This window comes from Boleophthalmus pectinirostris, unplaced genomic scaffold (genome assembly GCF_026225935.1).
Source record: "Boleophthalmus pectinirostris isolate CB_2022bp ecotype Guang Dong unplaced genomic scaffold, ASM2622593v1 HiC_scaffold_13, whole genome shotgun sequence".
Classification (NCBI taxonomy): Eukaryota; Metazoa; Chordata; class Actinopteri; order Gobiiformes; family Gobiidae; genus Boleophthalmus; species Boleophthalmus pectinirostris.
Genome location: NW_026571036.1, coordinates 27891478 through 27915989, shown reverse-complemented (window position 1 = coordinate 27915989; position 24512 = coordinate 27891478). Strand labels below are relative to the sequence as shown.

At 39.7% G+C, this 24512-nt stretch overlaps 1 protein-coding gene across 1 annotated transcript in view; it reads left to right on the top strand.

The window, feature by feature from the left end:
- The first annotated feature begins 23401 nt into the window (after positions 1–23401).
- The window catches only part of LOC110154500 (kelch-like protein 29), a 798906-nt gene continuing 797795 nt past the window's right edge, over positions 23402–24512 (top strand). Inside the window, exon 1 of the mRNA XM_055149662.1 lies at positions 23402–23511. The gene's annotated coding sequence lies outside the window, so the exon portion shown is untranslated. The remainder of the gene's footprint in view (positions 23512–24512) is intronic.

The window sequence follows — 24512 nt, the reverse complement described above, 5'->3', positions numbered from 1 at the left end:
ATTTCCAAGACTTTTTAAAGAAAAAGTAGCATATTTACCATTTTGTAAAAGCCTCCACAAAATATCGCAATAAATATCGAACCGTGAGATACATTTTGAGTGATTTTGATATCATTACGTCCCTACTATTTACTGGTCATAGTCCGTAATGTTGTTGTTGCTGCTTTTGATGAGGTAACAACATTCTAACATGACACAAAGCTCACAAGAGTCAATTTAGTGTAATGTAGGACCTTTAATATTCACCGCTCCGCTCCCACTCCTCTCGCTCCATTATTTCTGTATGTTTTTGATATCAGACTTGAACTGTCACTTTGACGCTCGTGTTGATCAGAAATGGTTTTGTTTCACTGAAGCAGAAATGACTGCGGTGCTGTTTACAGTGGAGTAGGTACAATGGGGATCTGTCAGTATCGCCTGACAACTTAACAGGACTATTATGGGATGTAGATGTGAGTGACAGTGCCCACTCACGCACCACTGACTAAGACGGGAGATGAAGAAGAACACAGAGAGACAATAAGATGTGGTCGTGTTCAGAGGCATTGTGGGAATTGTATTTGGACAAATTGTGTTTTGGATAAATTGTGTTAGTGCCGTCATTATGTTATGTGTCGCAGACGTTCTCCCAAGTCCATTAGACACTTCAAGGAGATTTAAGATTTGTATTTTTTTTTTTTATTATTTATTATTTATTTGGTTGTTTTTTTACAACTACATGGATTTCATAAGGATAGTGACTAATTCTTGGATGTGAGTCATGTTTGAGGAAGAATGTGTGTGTGTTTGTGTGTATGTACAAAATAACAAAATACACCATATCTTTGTTTTACATATTGTACATTGATCACTATAAAAAACAATTTGAATAGTCTCCGTTACCAAATTATATGAAGTTTTCTTTTTCCTTTACTAATAATAAGTAGCCTTTCTTATATACGGGTAACACTTTATAATAACTACACCTTATTTAGCCTTAATAAAGCATGAACAAAGACTTAATTAATAATGATTCAAGCTTAGTAACTACTTAATTACTACCTGAATTAGCACTTAACTTGTACTTAATTCGCCTGTGCTGTAAATAGTTACTCAATACTTCTTAATTACTCATGAACTAACCATTTGCATGTTTACAAATGTATATTTAAGTACAAATTTGAGCATTTATTAATGATTAGTAAACTATGAGAGAATGATTTACTAATAATACAACACAATGATCATTCAGGCAGCTGTTATCTGTTAGTTAAGTCTTTCTGAGAGCTTTTCTAAAGTGAAGACTAATTATGTTTTATGAAGCATTTGTTAAGGTTGGTCAAATTCCAGAGAAACAATAATGCATTACTAGTAAATCATTCTCTCATGACTTACTAATCATTAATAAATGCTCACATTTGTACTTAAATATACATTTACAAATGCACACGCAAATGGTTAGTTCATGAGTAATTAAGTAAGAAATACTTATGAGTTACTATTTACAGCACAGGAGAATTAAGTGCAACTTAAGTGCTAATTCAGGTAGTAATTAAGTAGTTACTAAGCGTGAATCATTATTAATTAAGTCTTTGTTCATGCTTTATTAAGGCTAAATAAGGTGTAGTTTTTATAAAGTGTTACCCGTATACGTATTACTAACATGATTTGAAATGCATTGAGACTTTACTTTTTATTGTTCCACACATAGACCGTATATATGAGTGGACGTAGTTGACGCTGTAGTCGCCGTGTGCCAAATAGAAAGTTCATAAGAAGCTCTTCTGGCTCCAATTGACTCTGGCTCCAATTGACTTACATTAGGATCTTGTGGCTCCTGTCTCTGTACCTGCTGCAGTGAGCTTCGTCAAATTGGTCTTAAAATGTTCGTATTAATCTGCTCTACATGATCCTGAATTATTATTTTTTTCTCTGTTTTGTCCGTCAAAAAAATCCTATTCATAACATAGAGACTGGCTCCAGATTCGCTCCTGTAACCGTGAGCATCGTGAGCCTCATTTGAGCGATGCTGAATGCTATAGATGACGTCACACTCGCTTAGTCCACTTCTTTTATACAGTCTATGGTTCCACAGTATGTCATTATATTTGTTTATCTCCATGGAGACAAACAGGTGGCTCCAACAGGCAAAGTTAAAAGTCAAATCTGTGGAAATCAGTGTCCTTTGTGTCTCAGTCAAGGATCAGGGGTCAGGGAGGATCAGCAGATCTGTGTGGGACAGTTTGAGGAGAGAAACAGCTCCTAGGACAAAAGTGTCCCTCCTCTGTGTCCTGCAGCATCACAGCAGCCTCCAGGGGGCGCTAGTTCTTGTTCTTGATGTTTTGGTCGGTGATGAAACGGGCCATTCCCTCAGAGTATTTCCTCTGGAAGGTCTTCTGCCACGTTTGCTGCCACACATGGTGTAAAAAGCTTATAGCATCTCAAAAGTCACGTGCTTTTTAATTAGCTCCACTGTGTACTTTCTCTTGCACAGTCTCCATGGAAAAAAGTTACATAGTGCACCTTTAACTTCTTCTCTTAATAATTCTACTATTGACCTATACATCTTTGACAAGCTGACCTGATCCAGTCAGATCTCAGCAGGGCCGGGCCTGGTCAGTCCTTGGATGGGAGACCACTGGGAAAATCAAGAGCCACAGTGGAAGCACCAGTCACATAATCTGTCGTTGTGTCCTTAGGCAAGACACTTCACCTAGGGGGCGGCAGTAGCTCAGCTGGTAGAGCGTTCGTCCACTGACCGAATCGTGCTCTTGACATAAAAAACATCATTGGTTGAGCGGTCAGATCCACTGACCCACAGGGTTGGCTGGCGTGATTCCAGCTCCCACAGATGAATGCTGTCGTTGTGTCCTTGGGCAAGACACTTAACCCACCCCGCCCCCAGTGTCTGCGTACACTGGTGTGTGAATGTGTGAGTGAATGGGTGAGCGCCTTGAAGGTGGTAAAGCGCTATAGAAAAATGTGACCAAAATGTGACCACCGACATTGCCCAGTATGAAAGTGGAGTGTGTGTGTGTGTGTGTGTGTGTGTGTGTGTGCATGGGGCAGGGGCCGATGGTGCAGATTGGCGGCCTCGCTTCCGTCAGTCATTATTAATAATTGCGATGCTTGTTAGAAAAATAACATTTATTTTCCCAAACCTATTTCTCCTATTTTTGTATTTATATGAACATTTGTGCTCGTAAAGACCAAAGGAACAACATTACTCTGACAAACACACTGAATGTCCTGCTATAAAAATCTGTTTATTCCGCACACTCCCTCCTTCACTGTACAGTTATGATTTGGTTTTATTTCATGGTGTATTCTCGTTGCGTAGTGAATCTTTTACTCCTCCTCCTCCTCTTCTTCCTCGTCCTCCTCCTCTTCTTCTTCTTCTCACAGAGGTAGTAAAGTTAAAGCAGTGTTTGTAGCTCTCCGTGCATACATTATGAACTCATAAAGTCACCGTTCATGGAGCCGTGTTGGAGAATTGAACACATGTGCGGTGTAAAGAGCCAGCAGCGCGCCTGTAAATCCACCTGTAAAAAGAAGACGGGAGGGCTGCAAATCTGAATACTTAAGAGTGTCATGGCGTGCTAAAAAAAGATACAGAAGGAAGAGAGAGAGGGATAGTGAGAGGGATAATGGGAAAGAGTGAAGGTAGAGAAGAGTGAGATAAAGCCTGAGAGAGAGACAGTGGGTCAATAGAGAGATGGGATGGAGGTGAAAAAAGTACGAGAAAGAAGATAACGAGAAAGGGTGGGACAGAAAGAAAGAAAAAGCAAATGGAGAGAGGGAGGGGACAGAGAAAGGGTTTGGAGAACAAGGGGGAAAAAAATGAAAGAGATGGACAGTCACTTAGAAGAGGAGACATAGAAGATGGAAAAAGAGAGTTGGTGATACAAAAGAGGGTGAGAAAAAAGAGGGAGAAAGGCCCAATAAAAATTAAACGTCTTATGGACTTGCAGATCATGTCTATATTGCGTCCGTCGGTCCAAGCCCAATTCTGGACTAAAAAATGATGTTCAAATTCTGTCCATTATCTGGTCGTCTCACTCTGACCCACTTGGACGGGAATCTGCAGTTAAACATTTGAGCCGCAGACAAGGAGACTTTTTTTTGGATGTCACCGGGACGTCTAAGACAGGTGCAGGAAAATGACGTTATTAATGGTCATGGAAATTCTACGAGTTAGTCTGGGAAAAGTTTGGGCATTTTAAGTTTGAAGTTTGAAGGTGGAGAACCTGTGAACTGTGTCCTCCATTTTCCTGGAGCTCAGTCGCAGATTGAACTGGAAATGCTTTACACCTTTGTGTGCATTTCCAGTTTCCTGCTGCTGAGACAAAATGAACTGGAACATTGTGCCTCCGTCTGAAATGGCATCGCGGTTCTGCACAGAGCCTGAGAAGAGTAGGCCCAAGAAAACGCTCTAAAATGAGTTTAAATTTAACATCACTCACTAATACATCACTCACAACAATAAAACCCATTGAATCACTTGACAAAAAACACTACAGATACCACCATTGTCACATTTTGCAGAAATACAAATTAATGACCTGGGACAATCTTATTAAATTAAAAAAATATCTGTCCAATGTACAAGATTAAACATGGCTCGGCTCCCCCTTCGCTGAATGACTTTGTTCATTTCAGATCTAGTGAGGGCAGAGTGACCAGAACACTAAAACTTTTATTGTATTTTTGTAATCTTAATGTACATTTGTGTAATTTTTGATGTGTAACTTTTATGTGCATTTTTTTTTTAGAATGCCTTTTTAACATTTGGCAAAGGGACTACTGATGCAAATAAGCTCTTATCAGCTAACTCGGGCACATTTACATTGTTTTGATGTTGGTTAATGTGCATTGTCCCTTTTCAAATTAATCAATAAATTAAAAAAACAAACAAAAACAAAACATGGACATACTGACTTGTCAGAGCCTGATCCCAGGGCCAGGTCTGGTCAGGACTTGGATGGAGACCACTGGGAAAATCTGGTATCAGAGCAAAAACTGTTATTGTGTCCTTAGGTAAAACACTTCACCCACATTGCCTAGTATGAAAGTGGCATGTGTGTGAGTGTTGGTGGCAGTCGAAGGGGTTGATGGTGCAGATTGGCAGCCGTGGTCCAGGGCAGCTGTAACTACAGTCGTATCTTAACACCATTGAGTGTGGAGTGAATGAAGAATGATCTGTAAAGAGTTTTTGAGTGTCCAGAAAAGCGCTATATAAAACTGATGCATGATTATTATTATTATTGTTTTTAACGTCGAAAAGATGTTAACAACGACCTCATCTGGACTAGAATTTGCCTCATCTGGAGGTCCGGGGAACGTCAATAATGGACATTGAGAAGACATTGGAAAAAAGACGTCATCTTACGTCACAGTCTGCACATTCTGTGGATCTAGATTGGACGTACAAAATTTGGTCAGGAATCAAAATACACTAAACGGTTCACAAAAACCCCGGAAGTGCAAGTTCGGGCACCAGCCAATCAGTGAAGAGCCATGCATTCTGTGTTGTCAACGATTCGCCAGATCGACGATTTAAAGCCGGAATAAAGAGAATGTTTGGTGAATTTTATCAAGGGGAAAGACGTCCTTCTTCCTATGGGATTTGGGGAAAGCTTAATATACCAGTTAGCCCCGTTAATGCTGCATTACATACGTCACGACCAAATAGCAGCGATTGGTTAAATGATAAAAAGTACCCGCCTACCGTCGAGCGAATGAATCCTAACGCTGCGAGGTCAGACTCTTTCTACAAAGTGAAACCAGCTGATGAATCAGGCTAGGATAGATGAAGACAGAGGGAGAGTTGGAGAATAAGAAAGAACAATACAGCTGTGGGCAGAGAGAGAGAGAAGAAATAGCAAGATAAAGAGATAGAGAAATGGAGAAACAGACAGGGAGGACAAAGCGAGAGAGAAAGGGCAGAGAAAGAAGAAATAGAGAGACGAAGCTAGAGAGAGAAGGACAAACAGACGGGTAGAGAGAGACGAAGGTGGGGGGAGTTGAAATGCAGGAGCGAGAGGTTGGGGGGAAAGAGAGACAGTGAGAGTGACAAAGACATGGGGACAGACAAAAAAGAGGCAGGAGAGGAGCAGAGGTGGATGCAAATGACTGGTGCTTGGCCTGTTTAATATACAGTAATGAGAGCGCTCCATGACTCTGCTCTGACCTTTTCTACTCTGTCCAGGACTGCACACACAAAATGGAGGAAACACACACACACACTCCCACACACACACACTGTAGGTTTACCGCTAATGTTTTTCTATACACCTGTGCTGGACAATAAAGACGGTAAAAACTCTATAGGCCTCTTATGATAATCACTATATCGACTTATTGCCAGAGGCGGTGCCAAAGGGGGGGCCTGAGGGGGCACTGTCCTCCCCTCACTGCAAATGTATCTGATCTGGCCAAACTTATATCAGGTTATTCATCTTGTTTTCAGATTTATCATCTACTTATTAGTCCTGAGATGCATTCTAGTCTAGAGGTCGTTTATTTTAAGATAACTTGTTAAAGGGCACATCTGATGCAAAATCACGTTGTATCTTCTGCACATAAACAAACACAATTTGGGTTTTGGAACATTCATTACACAATAGTTATGAAATCTTACTGGTTTCTTGGAGGCACTGACAGACCAGGAACTGTGAAAGGCCGACTATAGGCGAGTTTCAGCTGATGTCATTGTTATTAAAAGCCCGCGTTGCATGCTGGGGAATATTTTGGTCGGAGGCAAGAAACACAATAGCGGTCAAACACAGTGCGTAACCTCGCGTATTCATCCCCGATAATGGTAAATTCCTGCTGCATTATCGGAAAATGTCTTTTTCGTATTCCGAGTGAAAAGAACCGCTAACGGTGAATTAAACGTCTTTCAAACATTCGCAGAGCAAACGTAGAAGATCCTAAACAAACCGTGGACTCCAACAAGTTCAACAACACATCGAGACTCTTCTAGGTTTTCATCTTTTCTGCTGTGAATGGCCCAGAAGTTTCCACCAAGTCATTGTGGATATCGCCCAAGTGAATATTTGGCCAGGTAGTTGGCGATTCTGACCAAAGAGTTAGAGTGGATAAATAACCACGATCAATACCCTTTACGTGCTTTCTTGCTCTGTCCGTCATGTTGAATTAGTGTTTCTTGCCACCGACCAAAATAATTCCCAGCATGCAACGCGCGCTTTTGTCAACAATGAAACTCGCCTATTGCTCCTCCCCCCGCCCGTCCTGAGAAAGCACAGGCTCCGCCCTCCAAACATGACGTAGGCGATGAGTGAGTCGCCCTTCCTCCGCCATCTCAGGGAGGGAGGGGGAGACAGACGTGCACCCTGATAGTGGTAGGAATCAACTTTTATTCATCATGGAGATACAGCGTGTTCAGCCACATGTGTTGGACCCGGAATTGGACGAGGACTTTGAAGAGCACGAAGCTCAAGCACCGCGTCCACATCAGATGAACATTATTGATTGGTAAAGTATTAATAAACACTAGTAGATAAACTTATTATATCGTGTACATTGTAGTTTGTAACAATTCACTTTTGTTACCTCCGCCAAGGAGGTTATGTTTTTGCCGGGATTTGTCTGTTTGTTTGTTTGTTTGTCTGTTAGCAACATAACTCAAAAAGTTATGGACCGATTTTGATGAAGAACTGATTTCATTTTGGGGGTGATCCGGAAGAAATCCTGGATTCTGGATCACTTTGAAATTTTAGTTAACATTGTGGTAAATGGGGCCAAAAATTTTGTTTCTCAATATCTCGGTTAATTATTGACCAAACCCCATGAGGTTTGACTCAGGGATGGACAATGGGATCCTCTTTCATATTCCAAAGGCTGATCCGGATCTGATCCAGAAGACTGATTTTATCGCAATTTATATAAAAAATGGGGGTAGTCCTTGGCGGAGGTCTGCGCTCTCTGAGTGCTTTTCTAGTTTTGTTTTTGTTCATGTGGGAATTCAGTCAATGTGGGGTGGAGGCGGTGGAGCGAGGGAGCGGGGCGGGTGTGAAGCGCTTTCTGCTACGTCAAACGCGTCATAGGTGTAGCCGCCGCGTCATCCTTGTAGCAGCTTTATTTCATCGTCACGTGTTAGGGTGGCAGAAATACGCTGCACTTTGTTAAAAAAAAACACCAAATCAATCTAAAAACCACTTCAGCGACATATACAAGGCCCACACATCACTCTTAGAAGGTCGAAAGCTCTGAAAAGTCGATTTTGCATGAGATGGGCCCTTTCAGTAAAATGATCTGATAGATTTAAGTGTTTATGTCTTAAATTTTGGCCAAGCTTTTTTGCAGTGCTAGAATGGTCAATGCATCCCCGTAAGCCCCCAAAGATTTTAGCGACATTTTCATAGCACATCCAGTCTGGACTAAAAATGCTCAAATGTCAGCCACAAAATGAGACTACAAAAAACAAATAAACAAATACAAGTTTTTACTATCACTACAGGGTGCAAACTACATTTAAACTTAATTAAAGGTGCATTGCGCAACTCTCCTGTTTGAGGGTCTGTCCTCTGCTTGTCCCCATGAGATGTTATTACTTTGTCTAGAAGGTTCCACGATAGAGATTAAACCTGTCTATCTCAAGGGTGACAACTATAGGCGACATTACAGGTCAGATCTGTGGAGAAGCAACCTTGTTTACAAAGAGAATTGTGGTATTTTTGAAACACTCAAAATGAATAAATTGTACATCGATGTGTCTTACCATGGAACATTCCAGGCAAAGCAATAACATCTTCACCAGAAATGTTACACAGTGCACCTTTTAGGCCACGTTTATATGATGACGGTCTGAATACAAGACGCAAAAGCGGTGTCGCATCTTCACTTGTTATTCCGTGTTTTGAGGAGTGTTTTCGGGAGTAAATTTGCGTGCATACGGTGACAAAAAAGTGTACGGAATTGGATTGGTTATGCATCCCAGGTGGCTCGGTGGTCACGCTCGGTGGTGATGTATGTGACGTAAACGTGTACGCGACGTGAGCAGATCTGACCAGAGTTTTGCGTCTTGGGCAGTGTAGACGGAAACACTACGGTGGAGCATATTCAACTTTTCCGCTCTGGAGGGTGGTTTCAGATTTTTGCCTTTTTTAAGCCCCAAAAACTCCATCACCGTCTAAACAAAAGGCACTTCTGATAAAATATTTTGTTGTTTTTACCCGCAAGCGTTTTCGTGTAAACAGGCCCTTAAAACAGTGGCTCAAACATGTGTAAAAGACTCTAAATGAACATGTTATATCTCCTCCAACCTAAAATATATGGCACCGTCCCTGCTTATCACTGAATATATGAAAGATGGAACAATATACTTGTATTTTGGAGCTCAATATTTATCCTGAGGACATTTTCTTTGCAAAAATGGGGAGATTTGGGGTGTTTTAGTTGTAATACGTTGAAATTTGAGCTGTAGAAGTTTGAATAAGTGACTTCTTTTGGACTTTTTGAGCAAATACTGGTATCAGATTTGTCCTACTACTGTGTCAGATACCTGATATTTCCAGATACCGATATTTCACGTTTAAAATCCAATCCATCCATATATTAACAATCAAAAATAAACTTAACTTTTGCAAAAATATTAATAACGTATCCATGTTAAAAAGTCTGGCCTGTACTTCCACTGCTCAATACTCGTCAAATATAAATTGTTCAGTTTTGATACCGTGCTTAAATGTAATCAAATATTAACCTTATTTAAAATCATTACATAATCCAGCCGCTCCCACACTGAGAAAGTTTGTCGGTGCTTAGTTCAGAGAAGACCTGGAGCATCGTCATTCTCCTACAGAGCCATACCCTCCCACATGAAGTTATATCATGTACTAATAATGAAATGTTTGCACGCTTGAACAAACAACGGCTTTAACCAAACAAACCTGTCTGCATGAATCTGCCCCGTGTGAATGTGAAGTGTAAATATGTAAATAATAGTGTTTGGATGTTTGACTTATTGATTGACTGGATGAATGACTGCATCAATATATATTTTATTTGATTGGCATGTACGACATTTATGACTCAACCTGTCCAGGGACTGAAAGTGGAAATGAGAAATTTAGTTCAAACACAAACATATGAGCTCTTTGTGTAGTCCAGTGTTTTAATGTGCACTGTCCCTGAGAAATAAACTAATAAACTCAAGTAACTAAACTAAACGTACAGTGTGTTTTAGTTGGGCATAAAATAGTTCTTGCTGTAGTAGTAGTAGTAGTAGTAGTAGTAGTAGTAGTAGTAGTTGTTGTAGTAGCAGTAGTAGTGGTTGTAGATGTAGTAGTAGTAGTAGTGGTTGTAGTAGTAGTAGTAGTAGTAGTAGTAGTAGTAGTAGTAGTAGTAGTAGTAGTAGTAGTAGTAGTAGTAATAGTTTAGTAGTAGTAGTAGTAGTAGTAGTAGTAGTAGTAGTAGTAGTAGTAGTAGTAGTAGTTAGTAGTAGTAGTAGTAGTAGTAGTAGTAGTAGTAGTAGTAGTAGTAGTAGTAGTAGTTAGTAGTAGTAGTAGTAGTAGTAGTAGTAGTAGTAGTAGTATAGTAGTAGTCGTAATAGTTTGTAGTAGTAGTAGTAGTAATTGTAGTAGTAATTATAGTAGTGTTAGTAGTAATTGTTGTAGTAGTTAGTAGTATCAGTAGTAGTAGTAGTAGTAGTAGTAGTAGTAGTAGTAGTAGTAGTAGTAGTAGTAAGTATGTAGTAGTAGTAGTAGTAGTAGTAGTTTGTAGTAGTAGTAGTAGTAGTAGTAGTAGTTGTAGTAGTAGAAGTAGTAGTTGTAGTAGTAGTAGTAGTAGTTGTTGTTGTAGTAGTAATTGTAGTAGTACTAGTAGTAATAGTAGTAGTATGTTGCAGTAGTCATACTAGTAGTAATTGTAGTAGTGTTGTTAGTAATGTAGTAGTAATTGTAGTTGCAGTAGTACTAGTAGTGCAGTGTAATACTACTATTACTACTACTACTACTACTACTACTACTACTACTATTACTACTACTACTAGTACTACTACAATTATTACTGCTACTACTGCAACTACTACTACTGCTACTACTATTATTACTACTACTACTGCAACTACTACTACTGCTACTACGATTATTACTACTACTACTGCAGCTACTATTACTATTACTACTACTACTACTACTACAACTACTACTATTACTACAATTATTACTACTAGTAATTGTAGTAATAGTAGTAGTAATAATAGTAGTAGTAGTAGTAGTAGTAGTAGTAAGTAGTAATAGTAGTAGTAGTAGTAGTAGTAGTAGTAGTAATAGTAGTAGTAGTAGTAGTAGTATAGTAGTAGTAGTAGTAATAGTAGTAGTAGTAGTAGTAGTAGTAGTAGTAGTAATAGTAGTAGTAGTAGTAGTATTGTGTTGCAGACAGACCAGTAAACCAATTAAAATCTGCGAGCTCATGTGTGTTCAGTTTGATGTTTAATGAGCAGCTCGATTAAAACTGAATAATAATGAATATGAGCCAGACACATAATTATAAATCATAATGAAGCGAACAGAAGCATGAAGTAATGTAAAGGATCGAGTACACAAATACCACCGACGGCAAATACTCTCTTATACAGTATCTTCACCCACAGTAACACAAAAACACTGAATATATTCAAACACTCGTAAACACTGTGGAGGTTTCTGGGCTACGTTTCTAGGCCACTGCTCGTAGTAACCTGAAGTGGGTTACTACAGACGCCATTTTGAATTCAGCCTCGTGACGCCAACTGGGTCAAACGCTTTATAACATTTGGTTCATATATTATGTAAAAATGATGTAAAAGTGTCCGACTACGAAGTGTGAACGTGATCTGGCCTCAGGTAGAAAGAAACAAGATCATATGGTTTTAATCAGTGTGTCGTTTGTTCATACTTTTTTCAAAATAAAATCAAAAATAAGAAAATGAAAAAACAACAATTTTCTTCATTATTTGTCTCTAAAATCAAAATGAACAACGATTCTTTTTTTTTTTTTCAGTTTTCGATTTTGTGTTTAAATGAATAATGGAAAAACAGATAATGGCCGTTTTGCGTTTCTGTGACTTAAACTGTGATGTCGGACTGATCCAGAATTAAAACAGGTCCTGGTCTCAGTCTCAGTCTGGCCCTGGTCTCAGTCCCGGTCTGTTCCCGGGCTGGTTCCGATCTCAGTCTCGGTCTCAGTCCTGGTCTGGTCCCAGTCTGGTCACAGTCTCAGTCCTGATCTGGTCCCAGTCTGGTCACAGTCTCAGTCCTGATCTGGTCCCAGTCTTCACAGTCTCAGTCCTGGCTTCAGTCCCAATCTGGTCCCAATCTCAGTCCCGGTCTCAGTCCCGGTTTCAGTCCTGATCTGGTCCCAGTCTGTTCCCGGTTTGGTCCCGGTTTCAGTCCTGGTCTCAGTCCTGATCTTAGTCCCGGGTTCAGTCCTGGTCTCAGTCCCGATCTCATTTCCGGTCTCAGTCCTGGTCTCAGTCCCGATCTCAGTCCCAGTCTGGTCCCGGTCTGTTCCCGGTTTGGTCCCGGATCATCTGAAAGTCTATACGGGCGCACCTCCAGGCCCGTCCCGTCCTAGTCCTGGTTCAATCCTGGTTCAGTCTGTCAAAAACTGAAAAAAAAATTTAATGAAAAAAATAGTTGTTTTTTCATTTAAAAAAAACCAAAAAAAAAACTGACACAATTTTTTTTTGTGTGTGTGTGATTGCGATTCAATTTTCAAATTGTGTTTTAAAATTAAGATTTAGTTTATAGTTTTAACATGAAGAGTCTCATGTATTTCAATTTCACAACAGTTCGGATAGGTTTAAAATTCCTATATTACACCAAATTGAGTCATGGTATAATGTTAACTCAAAATGTTCGCTCAAAATTCTCTGTTCCACCTTGTGATGTCATGAAGTGGTAGTTTTCAAGTTATTTTTTACCTTTAGTTCAATAGAGAGTCATAATTCCAGGGCTGAAATTACCTAAATGATTCTAGTGAAGTTGTAATGGAGTTTAAAAACACAGTGGAGCACTTCCTGTACTACAACATGACATTATAAATTAGAACCGAGTTTTCCGTTTGTTTCAGTTTAAACATGTGTGATGAGGAAACTAGATTATAACACAGATCAGAGGATAAGCCTTTAACAACATTTTTGGTGGTAAAATTTGATTTGAAACACAAAAATAGCTCAGAAATGTAAAAATGTACTTAAGAATCCCCAGACTGGCTGTAATAGACTGCGTAGCGTCTATAACTGAGGCTAAATGTTGCTTTTAAAAGGTTCATGCGTAGTTCAGGCAGCCATTATGTGTTTTACAAATACACTTTAATGAACAAACTCCTCTTAGGGCACGTCGAGCAATCACTCTCGAAAATTAGAATAATAAAAGTCACTTCAGCACTTTGAAACGCACCAAGAGGAAATGATACAAATAGACCAAGTTATCTGAACCACGGATCCCTCAACATCAGCAGCTTTGAAACGGGTTTTATCTGTGGATTACTCATGTGCATTTGGATGAGAGGGCGCTCACAATCAAGGCTACGTGTTCAATTTATTAATATATGCGACAAAACAAACTCCGGCATCACCAAACCAGGGGAGATTGAATTGGCGACGTTTTCCCCGACAACAAAATGTAATTATCAAAGCTGTTCGTGACAAAATGAAGTAGCGGGGAGATGGCTTTGACAGACGGGTGTGTTTCTGCTGTATTAAAGGGACTATATTAGGCAAAATTGACTCTTGTGGGATTTAAAGGGCCACTGAACGCCAAAATAATAATAATAAATCTCCATTTAGAAAACACTTTTAAAAACAAGGTTTACAAAGTGCTGTACAAGCAGCCGAGAGCAACACAAAAAGCATAAAAACAGACAATGATGCAAACAATCCAATGAATTATAACAAATACTTAAGTAAATATAAATAGAATAAAAATAAATAAGGAATAAAATTAAGCTAAAACCAGTTAAAGGAAGGACAACCGATAAAAATGAGTCTTAAGAAGTGATTTAAAAGATGATACTGATGGTGCGAGTCTTATCTCCTCAGGCAGGTCGTTCCGGACTGAAAAGGTTCCATCACCTTCGTCCGGAGTCTGGATTTTGGAACAAAAACAAGGACCTGCGTAGGGATCTGCAGCTGCGGGAGGCTCGTACGGGGTTAAAAGTTCTAAAATGTAACTTGGTGCAAGACATAAAAAATAAGAAAACGAAAAAACAGCTTTATTCTTCCTTATTTGTCACCAAAACCAAATGAAAAACCAGATAATAATTTGTTTTGTTTTTTTTCATTTTTGATTTTGTGTTTAAATGAATAATGGAAAAAAATGGATAACGACTGTTTCACGTTTCCTTGACTTAAACTGCGATGCCGGACTGAATCAGAACTAAAACAGGTCCTGGTCTCAGTCTTGGTCTGGTCTCGGTCTCATTCCTGGTCTCAATCCTGGTCTGGTCCCTGTCCCAGTCCCAGTCTCAATCCCGGTCTGGTCCCAGTCTGGTCACAGTCTCAGTCCCGGTCTCAGTCCTGGTCTGGTCCCAGTCTGGTCTCAGTCTCGGTCTCAGTCCCGGTCTCAATCCTGGTCTCAGTCCCAGTCTGGTCCCGGTCTGGTCCTGGCTTCAGTCCTGTCACCTCAGGCCTGGTTTAGTCCTGGTTCCATCACCTTCGTCCGGAGCCTGGATTTTGGAACAAACACAGGGACCTGCCTGAGGATCTAGACTCATATGGTGTTGAACAAGTCAACAACTCTGAAATGTAACTTGGTGCAAGACCTAAACGAGCCTTAAAAGTGATCAGTAAAATCTTAAAATCAGTTCTAAAACACACAGGCAGCCAGAGAAGGGAAGCTAAAAAAAAAAACACCTTTTTTTTCTACTGATGATCTGTGGAAATGGGTCTAAAATAGAAATGTATACCTATCCCCGGCCTTATTTTGACATTTTAATGCATAAAATCAGAATTTTTATGGGACTGTAACGGCCTCTTTAGGATCAACTGTGGCCATTATATTTGAATTTCCGGGTTGACTAACAGCACCAGTGAGTCAGACGCAGGTTAACTGACGAGCTCAGACACTGGTGTCTACAGACGGTACATGAGGAGCCCCTCTCAGCCCCGCCCCAACCTGTCACTGCCGGGCACCGTGATGTCCTGCCATGTCTGGACAAAAGAGAAACGACATGATCCGAGCTAAAAGGTTGTTTCAGGCTGTTTCATAGTCTTGTTGGATTGTTGTGGCTGTCGGGTTGGCTGTCAATCATCGCTCCAAGCCCGCTCCCCTCAGCTCGCTGGGCACCACCCAATCAGAATTTTTTTTTGAGATTTTGCTTAGGGATGGAGTAAAGCTTCAGGAGGGGGTGTAATAGCTCTTTAAGCCGTACTATAATGTTGTTACCTTCTCTAAAACAGACCTGGAGTTGTGTTTTGTTTCATTCACACATGTTTGAGTAATCCTGCATTATTAGTCTGTCTACATGAAAGTGGTGTTTGTGTGAGTGTTGGTGGTGGTCAGAGGGACGATGGCGCCGATTAACATGGCAGCTGCGCTTCTGTCAGTGCCTCAGGGCAGCTGTGGCTACAATAGCAGCTTACCTTCACCGGGTATAGAGTGAATGAATAATGCTGAATAATGCTCTGTAAAGTGACTTTGTAACATATGTCTGTGGAAAGCGCGATATAAATAAAGACTTACTTACTGACTTGGGCCCGGTCAAGCAGAAGTAAACAACAAGGCCAAAAATTCAAGTTAATGCATCTGATATAAAAATGTATTGAACAGATACATATGTACTCTAGTTTATGAAACTGTTGACCTTTTTTCTGTACCATTTTTGGTTCTAAAGTTCCATATGTTTTAAACAGACCATGTATGAAACATGGAACAAAAATTATTTCCCAAATTTCAAAGACCTGCAAATCATGTAAATAAATGTATTTCATCATATCTGGTGTTAATCCATCTTTGAACTGTTGATGAAGGTACAGGATTTAAAAAAAAAAAAAAGTATTTAAAATGATAAAAATTAGCTTGGAAGGACTGACATTTTATAGAAATAGTTTCCTTTCATTTTGAAGTAATATTAAAGTATTTGGAAGAAAAAAACGACAAATTATGTAAAATCATGCACCTTCTTACTTTTCCCTCCGTTACCATGACCTTTCTTAATAAAAAATCTCATAACTCAAAAAGTAAGAGGTTTTTCAACCTAATCTTGTACCATATGGTAGAAAATTATATGAAGCAAATATTCAAACCAGTTTGTTAAGGATATGTAAGTGAGAACCAAGAGTTATCACTGTTTGGATTTCTTGCCCAAAAAGTGCTGCATATTTCATTCCCTCCATTACAGACATGAGTTTTTAAATTTTTTGTCAACAACTTGAAAGAATCTCACAGGTTTAACTTGACCCTGTTGGAGTGTAACTCTTTCCTACATTCTGATACTTTACTTATTTCAATAGTTCCTCTAGTTTCTGAATAAGAGACATTTGAATGTAAAAAATCTGCCCCTGTTTCCCTCCGCTTCCGCTTGACCAGACCCACTTACATCTCCAAAGCTCAAAATGCTCTGTTCCACCTTGTAATGTCACGAATCGATAGTTTCTAAGTTAACAGCTACAGCTTTCCGTAAAGATCGGCAATTCCAGGTTTGAAATGATCCAAACAATTCTAGTGTAGATGTATATGTCATTTAAAAACACACTGAAGCACTTCCTGTATTACCACATGACATCACAAGGTGGAGCAGAGTGTTTTCCGTTTGAGAGAAGAACTGAGTCTAAATATGCAGGATTTCCACGTTAATCATGTGTGAATGAAACTAAACACAACTCCAGGTCTGTTGGCGACGAGGAAACAACATTATAACCCAGATCAGAAACAGAGCATTATAGACCCTTTAAATGTGACCGAGGCCACACACAGAACTGGCACGTATCTGGATTGGCTCTCGCTCAGAGCCTCGTGCTGCTGGTGTGGCTCACAGCTGGGCCCATTCATTCTGCTTTGTCGGACATGAGTGCTTCCTGCGATACACGTCCACATTATCTGCACTGCTCGATGGGAGGCTCAGATACAGCGCTGGGCCTTTGTCTGCCCTCATTTATACACCGAGGAATGAGGATTACACTAATGTAGAATGATATAACATACACTTACCTGTCTTATTTTTATTATTTACTATAACTTTGTGTCATTCATGCTTCGAGAGAAACCCGTGACAGAACGAAATGTGTTACTCAAGGCCCAGCGATTCAAACGGATCAGAACAATAATAAATGAACCATATTAAATAGTACATTAGACGCATAATCGTATCATAAATTAAAGAGTTTGTATCGGAATGTTTGCATATAATAAAGTCAAATTCTTACGGTTTGCCCCAGTAGAGATATATCATAAAAGCAGCTCTTGGGGTCAAAATGAGAACACCGTGTTACGTTAAACTAGGGTGACCAGATTTTCAAAATAAAAAAAACTGGGACACCTCCGATTTGTGGTGGTTGGTAATAATAAAATTGTGAAACGAGCGCGTAATTAAGGAAAATTGTTCTGCACTCGACCCATTCATGACGAATATGAGTCAGTATAGTCACATTTTCTTTGTGTTTTGATTGTTTTTAAGGAGCTTTACTGTATGTTACCTAAACAGACTATAAATTTATGTTTCTTTTTACTGTTGAAGGGATCAGATTGGTCCAAAATAAAGACACCAGGGACATATCTTGTATAAACTGGGACAAATCAATGGTTTTGGGTAAATGCTGGGTAAAAGGGGACACAAGGCTCCAAACTGGGACTGTCTCGGGTAAATAGGGACATCTGGTCATCCTACGTTATTATTTATTTACTGTATTTTCCGGGCTATTAGTCGCTCTGGATTATAAGGCACACTGGCATTAAATGGTCTGTTTTCGAACTTTTTTCACAAATAAACTGTACCGGACTTTAAATGAAACGCAACAGTGTGATGGGTGAGTGGTTTTGTTTGTTTGTGGCGTTCACGGTGACTCTGGGCTTTGTTCAGTTGTGGCGTGTTTGCAGTGACTCAGTTGTTCAGTTGTGTCTAGAAGTGGCACATTGCACTCGCTTTTTCGGTTCGTTCCTCCCTTCCGTTCCTCGTCGGCGTGGAGTGATGAGTGTGTCTGTGGGTGTGTTTTTTGCTGTGCGGTCGCTGTCTGCTCCGTGTGTGTTTGCGTGCGCTGCGGATGGTGCGGCTTTGTAGTTTACTGAAGTTGTGCTGGGACACCCGAGTGGATTCATGTATAGGGTGCTGTGGATTGTGGTGCAGTCATTTTTTGATGGGGTAAGAGTGCACCCTATCGCCCGGAAAATACTCTATTTTTTGTTGCCATATGTAGTTAAACAGTAGCCTGATTCATCAGACTGTTTCACTTCGTAGAAACCCTCTGACCTTGCAGCGTTATAATTTGTTTGCTCGACGGTAGGCTGGTACTTTTTAAAACTTAACCAATCGCTGCTATTTGGACGTGACGTATGTAATGCACTGCTAACGAGGCTAACTGGTATATTAAGCTTTTCCCAAATCCCGTAAGAAGAAGGACAATAACGTCTTTCCCCTTGATCAAATTCACCAAACATTCTCTTTGTTCCGGCTTTAAATCCTTGATCTCGGGAATCGTTGCCGACACAGAATGTCTGACTCTTCGCTGATTGGCTGGTCCCCGAACTCACTTCCAGGGTTCTTGCAAACTGTCTAGTGTATTCTGATTCGTGACCTAGTCGCTGGAGAGAAATGAAATTGAGTGGAGGCACTAGACAAAACAAAAAGCATCATTACAAACAACCTGACTGTGAAATCAACAAGATGTGAAGATTAAGGAGCTAAAATATAAAGGTGCTACATCGTACACTCTGCCTTGACTGCATCGCTGGTAAACCAAGAAGTAAAGCTCATGCGCAGTTGTTGTTAGCATGCTAGTTGCTGTTACCATTACCGTGTTATATAGTTTTGCGTAAATGCTAAGTTCAGACCCACTATGTCATTTTTCTGTTACACCTTCAACAGAGCGGAGGAGCTGGAGGGTTCCATGCTGTTATTCCGACATGCCGCTATTTAAATATTGTCATCTAATGGTCGAAGTAGCGGCGTAAAGCTTATTTATTAAACATTCAGCTTTTTAAAATTATTATTTGTTTATTTTTTTCATTCATAGTATAAAGTATAAAAGAGTGCGTCACAACAAACATACAAAAACTGAATGAAAAGGGCAAAAAGAAGAGAAATCTTAAGTTCTCTGCCCCTTTTCCCCGCTTCCAGACAAAAAATCAACACCGACAGTTACATTAAAACATTTCAAATCAGTACATTTCACTTCAGTCACAATTATTAATCAATTGCAAACAGAAATCTTCACTTTTATGCACAACAACTTAGTTTCCTTTTTCATACATAAACATTGCACTGGATTTGATGTGTTTTTTTAAATGCCGTCATTGTACTTGATTCTTTTATATCTTTGTCAAGACTAACCTTGATTTTGAATCTGTTTTTTTTTTTTTTTAACATATAGCTTGCTTTTAAATTGTAGTGGCTTGTTTTTATCTCAAACAGACTTTACAGGTGATGCACTGCACTTTACTTTTCCAACATGAGTAATATTAATGTGATAGTCTGTTATACTTTACACTCACATATATCATAAGATGCTTGGGCCAGTGCAAAGCTCTTGATCAGAGAATACTTGGGCCACAGAGGACATCAGACAGACACTGCATTTTAAAAAAAAAGTAGGCCAGACTTCGGAAAATATCTCATCTAAAACTGAGGCTGCATGGGCCTTTGTGCTTCATTTATTTCATCATGTAGGTCATTGTTTCACAAACTTTTTCTCTGGGGCGCGACCCAAGCCAATAAACATTATTCGTAAATCACAAAATAAATTTGTGACCATTATTGAACATGAATGAGGATATTTTATTGTTGACTGAGTGATTGTGTCTCTGAACAATTAGTATTACTGTATTTTTCGGACAATGAGGTGCATTAAACGAAACAAACGGATAACACTTGAGACTTTTATTTCCTACGAGGGCGACTCAAATATACGTTGAGTAATAATGTCTTTAATGCAGCTTTGCGCACATTTGTTTACATTTTACAGAAACAAAACTTAAAACCACATGGCTCATTTGTATAAACAATAAGCAATAAAAAAAAAACTGCACACTCTTTATGCGCTGATGTGGTTCAGCTTTTGTTAGACTAAAGGACACGACTCAGTGGAATATGTGTGAAAACATAAGACGCACCTTAGAGTCTGAAAAATATTGTACAGTAATCAGTGTTTCCCACAGAAAATTGGTTAGGCAAGGTTGTGTTGCTAAAAAAATGAGGAGCGGGGACTCGTGCGGAGATGTATGTATATGTATATCGCAGACCTACATGTAGATCGTGACAAGGCAACCCAAAAAACATCTCTTATGACCCACCTGAGGGTTGCCATCTAGTCTTTGGGAAACAATGATGTAGGCAAAACATCATTCAGCCTAAATAAATAACCGATCAAGTTCATGGCACCAGCTCAATGAGATGACACTTTCACAACCCGAAACACACATATGATGTGTCAGAATAGGGATACAAAAAAATGGTGTAATACCGGCACGTCTAAATAGAGATATGTTGTAATGAAGGGATGTCGGAATAGGTGGTGGACCCCGAGCAGGAGCAGTCAGGGACCCATCTCCAGACCTAGGGCTGGGTTCATAGTCAAGAGTATTTAACCTAATCAAATATACTGTATTTTCCGGGATATTAGATGCGCTCTTAAGCCTCTAACCCTATCAAAAAATGACCGCGCACCCACCATTCCAGAGCACCCTATACACGAATTTACTCGGGTGTCCCAGCACGACTTCAGTAAACTACAAAGCTGCACCACCTGCAGATCACGCCAACACACACGGAGCAGACAGCGACCACGCAGCGAAACACACCCACAGTCACACTCATCACTTCACTCCGACGAGGAACGAACCGAAAAAACGAGTGCAATGTGCCACTTCTAGACACAACTGAACAACTCAGTCACTGCGAACACGCCGACAATCCAGTGGTCCCAGACAGCACCCTCCCTACACACCACAACTGAACAAAGCCCAGAGTCACCGTGAACGCCCCAAACAAACAAAACCACTCACCCATCACACTGTTGTGTTTCCTTTAAAGTCCGGTGCAGTTTATTTGTGAAAAAAGTTCGAAAATAGACCATTCGGTGACAGTGCGCCTTATAATCCAGAGCGACTAATAGCCCGGAAAATACGGTTTATTATAAGGCTGAGCTTACGTTTGCATATTCTGTGATGTTATGATCCGCCCAGTGTTTGGACACAGCTGTAGCGTCGGCGTCTTCTCAGCGGTGATGTCCCTGTAGTGCGTAGTGTGTGTGTGTGTGTGTGTGTGTGTGTGTGGCATGTGTGAGGTCAGACAGAGTGCACAGAGAGAGACCACTTTGCTCCAGTCCCTCCTGACCCCTTCTCCTCTCTCAAACACCAGTGAGGCTGACGAGCAAGTCAAGTGGAAGAGCTCCCTGTCTGCGTCTCTCTCCGTCTCATCATCTCACCGTCTCTCTCTTTTTCCTCTTCTTTCTCTTTATTTACCGTCGTGCGTCTTTTAACTATGAGATGACACCACATTTACTAGTACTTGTCAAAACCGTGTCTCGTCTGAACTTGCGCTGGTTAACGCTTTGACGGGAGACCACTGGGAATTCCCACAGCGGTGCGGCGGCGGCTCTGTTGTCTCCTGTTCTTCGTGACCTTTAGGCAAGACAAAAGGTAGTTTATTTGCTTTGGTCAACTGGTATAAGTATTAATCATGTTTACAATGATTCATGAATGACACACAAATAAACACTTCATTTTTTCTACAGAGTAAAGGAGGACACTGCACAATATACATGAACAATAACACTAGATGCGTTGGACAAGGTTGTAGCACAGTGATCATTTCCTCCTGTCGTCCTTGGGCAGGAGGTTGTTATGGTTCATAAAATAAAGAAAAGAACAGAAAATGTCTTGTAGATTTTATAGAAATGCATATGTACACGTAAAATAAAACAAAGGAATATACGAAGACAATTAAGTCTCTGTTATAGACAAAAGGTTGTAAAGAAAACAGTGCAAAGACGAAATAGTGATTGACAGGACATAGGGTTATCTGTTACATAAGGGTGAGTTGTTGTACAGTTGTAGGGAGTATTATCTGTTACATAAGGGTGAGTTGTTGTACAGTTGTAGGGAGTATTATCTGTTACATAAGGGTGAGTTGTTGTACAGTTGTAGGGAGTATTATCTGTTACATAAGGGTGAGTTGTTGTACAGTTGTAGGGAGTATTATCTGTTACATAAGGGTGAGTTGTACAGTTGTAGGGACAGTTGTAGGGAGTATTATCTGTTACATAAGGGTTAGTTGTTGTACAGTTGTAGGGAGTATTATCTGTTACATAAGGGTGAGTTGTTGTACAGTTGTAGGGAGTATTATCTGTTACATAAGGGTGAGTTGTTGTACAGTTGTAGGGAGTATTATCTGTTACATAAGGGGTTGAGTTGTTGTACAGTTGTAGTAGGGAGTATTATCTGTTACATAAGGGTGAGTTGTTGTACAGTTGTAGGGAGTATTATCTGTCTGTTACATTGTAGGGTATTTATTACATAATGATGAGTTGTTGTACAGTTGTAGGGAGTATTATCTGTTACATAAGTGTGAGTTGTTGTACAGTTGTAGGGAGTATTATCTGTTACACGAGGGTGAGTTGTTGTACAGTTGTAGGGAGTATTATCTGTTATATAAGTGTGAGTTGTTGTACAGTTGTAGGGAGTATTATCTGTTACACGAGGGTGAGTTGTTGTACAGTTGTAGGGAGTATTATCTGTTACATAAGGGTGAGTTGTTGTACAGTTGTAGGGAGTATTATCCATTACATAATGATGAGTTGTTGTACAGTTGTAGGGAGTATTATCTGTTATATAAGGTGAGTTGTTGTGAAATTGTAGGGAGTATTATCTATTCCATAGGAGTGCGTTGTAGAGAGTTTTATCTAACATTAAGGTGAGTGGTCGTACAGTTGTAGGGAGTATTATCTGTAACATAAGCATGAGTTTTGTAGGGAGTATTATCTGTTACATAAAAGTGATTTGTTTCACAGTTGTAGGGAGTATTATGTATAACGTGAGGGTGAATTGTTTTACAGTTGTAGGGAGTATTATCTGTTACATAAGGCTGAGTTGTAAAATATAAAAACATGTGTCTAAATCCAGTGTTTTATTATAATTCCAGTTCATATTGGAGAAACAATAACAAATCTTCTAAAACAGGATTTCCTCTTCTGTTTTGTGTGCAGGTTCGGACGGCTGGCTTCTATCCCAGCTGACTCATTTTGAAGCGGGAAAAACGTGGAATATTTAAACTTTGGCACAGCTCGGACACTCGGAGAGATCACCTGTTCACGGACACGCCCTGATATGGTCAACATAGACTGACCACTTCCTCAAAAGCATCTCTTCAGACTGTGTGAGTAAAGATATTTTCTGTCGCGATGCTGTTTGGGTTTCAGTTTTTTGAAGAGCTGTGTGTGGTTTTTATTACGTCTATTGTTAATTTTGTTTTTGGATTACAGTTTGTAACAGTGTAAGGATTAGTTTTTGCTATTTACTTTGATCAGACGTGACTTTTTGGACAGTTTTTGAGCACTTTTTTAGCAATATATCGTTTTTTAGATTTCCAATTTAGATTTCTTTTTTGTATTTTCATATACAAAAAGATGCATGGATTTTATATTGTTCACTAGGTCCTTTAAGTTGCCATAAAAATCAGTATTATTAATCATAGTAATTAAAAAAGGCCTTAGATTAAAGCTTCCATCTTATAAATGCATAAAACTGAACATTATAGCGGCGCATTTCTTTTTACTTATTACATTTACAGAACATAGAGAAAATTAGATTCAAACATGGATTAAAATACAACGAAGCCTCCGACAATTTAATGATTATCAAATGCTTCTCTATATAATTGAGGTTTTGCGTTTATGTCACAAAACTAACATGGTGTTTATGTCGCCGTATTGGAGGTCAAACTATCCAACTGGACAAACGTGTAATATTTGTGTGCGATAAAATTTGAATTGAATAACAATAGTTTGACGTGTGTTGCTATTGGATGTTCTGTCATCCAATCAATCTGCTAAAGAAGGAGGCCAAAGTATGTTTCTATCAGATCCCGGCTGATAAAGACAGATTCAGACAGAAGTGGACAGTGGACATAAAAAGAGAGGGAAGACGTTTGTACAGTCAACATTTCATTTCTAGTGAGGGACCAGCTCCACACAAACGAAGAACAGATTTACACTAAATGAAATGATAGATACCAAAAGTCGACATTGAGCTTCTCTCACCTCACAACCTGTGCACATGGCCTCCAACTTGTCCCGACCGGGCCGGAAAGCGGAGAATTTCTTGTTCAAGTCATCGTTAAATGTGCATTTGTACTTCGGCGTGTTGCAGGCTGAGTGA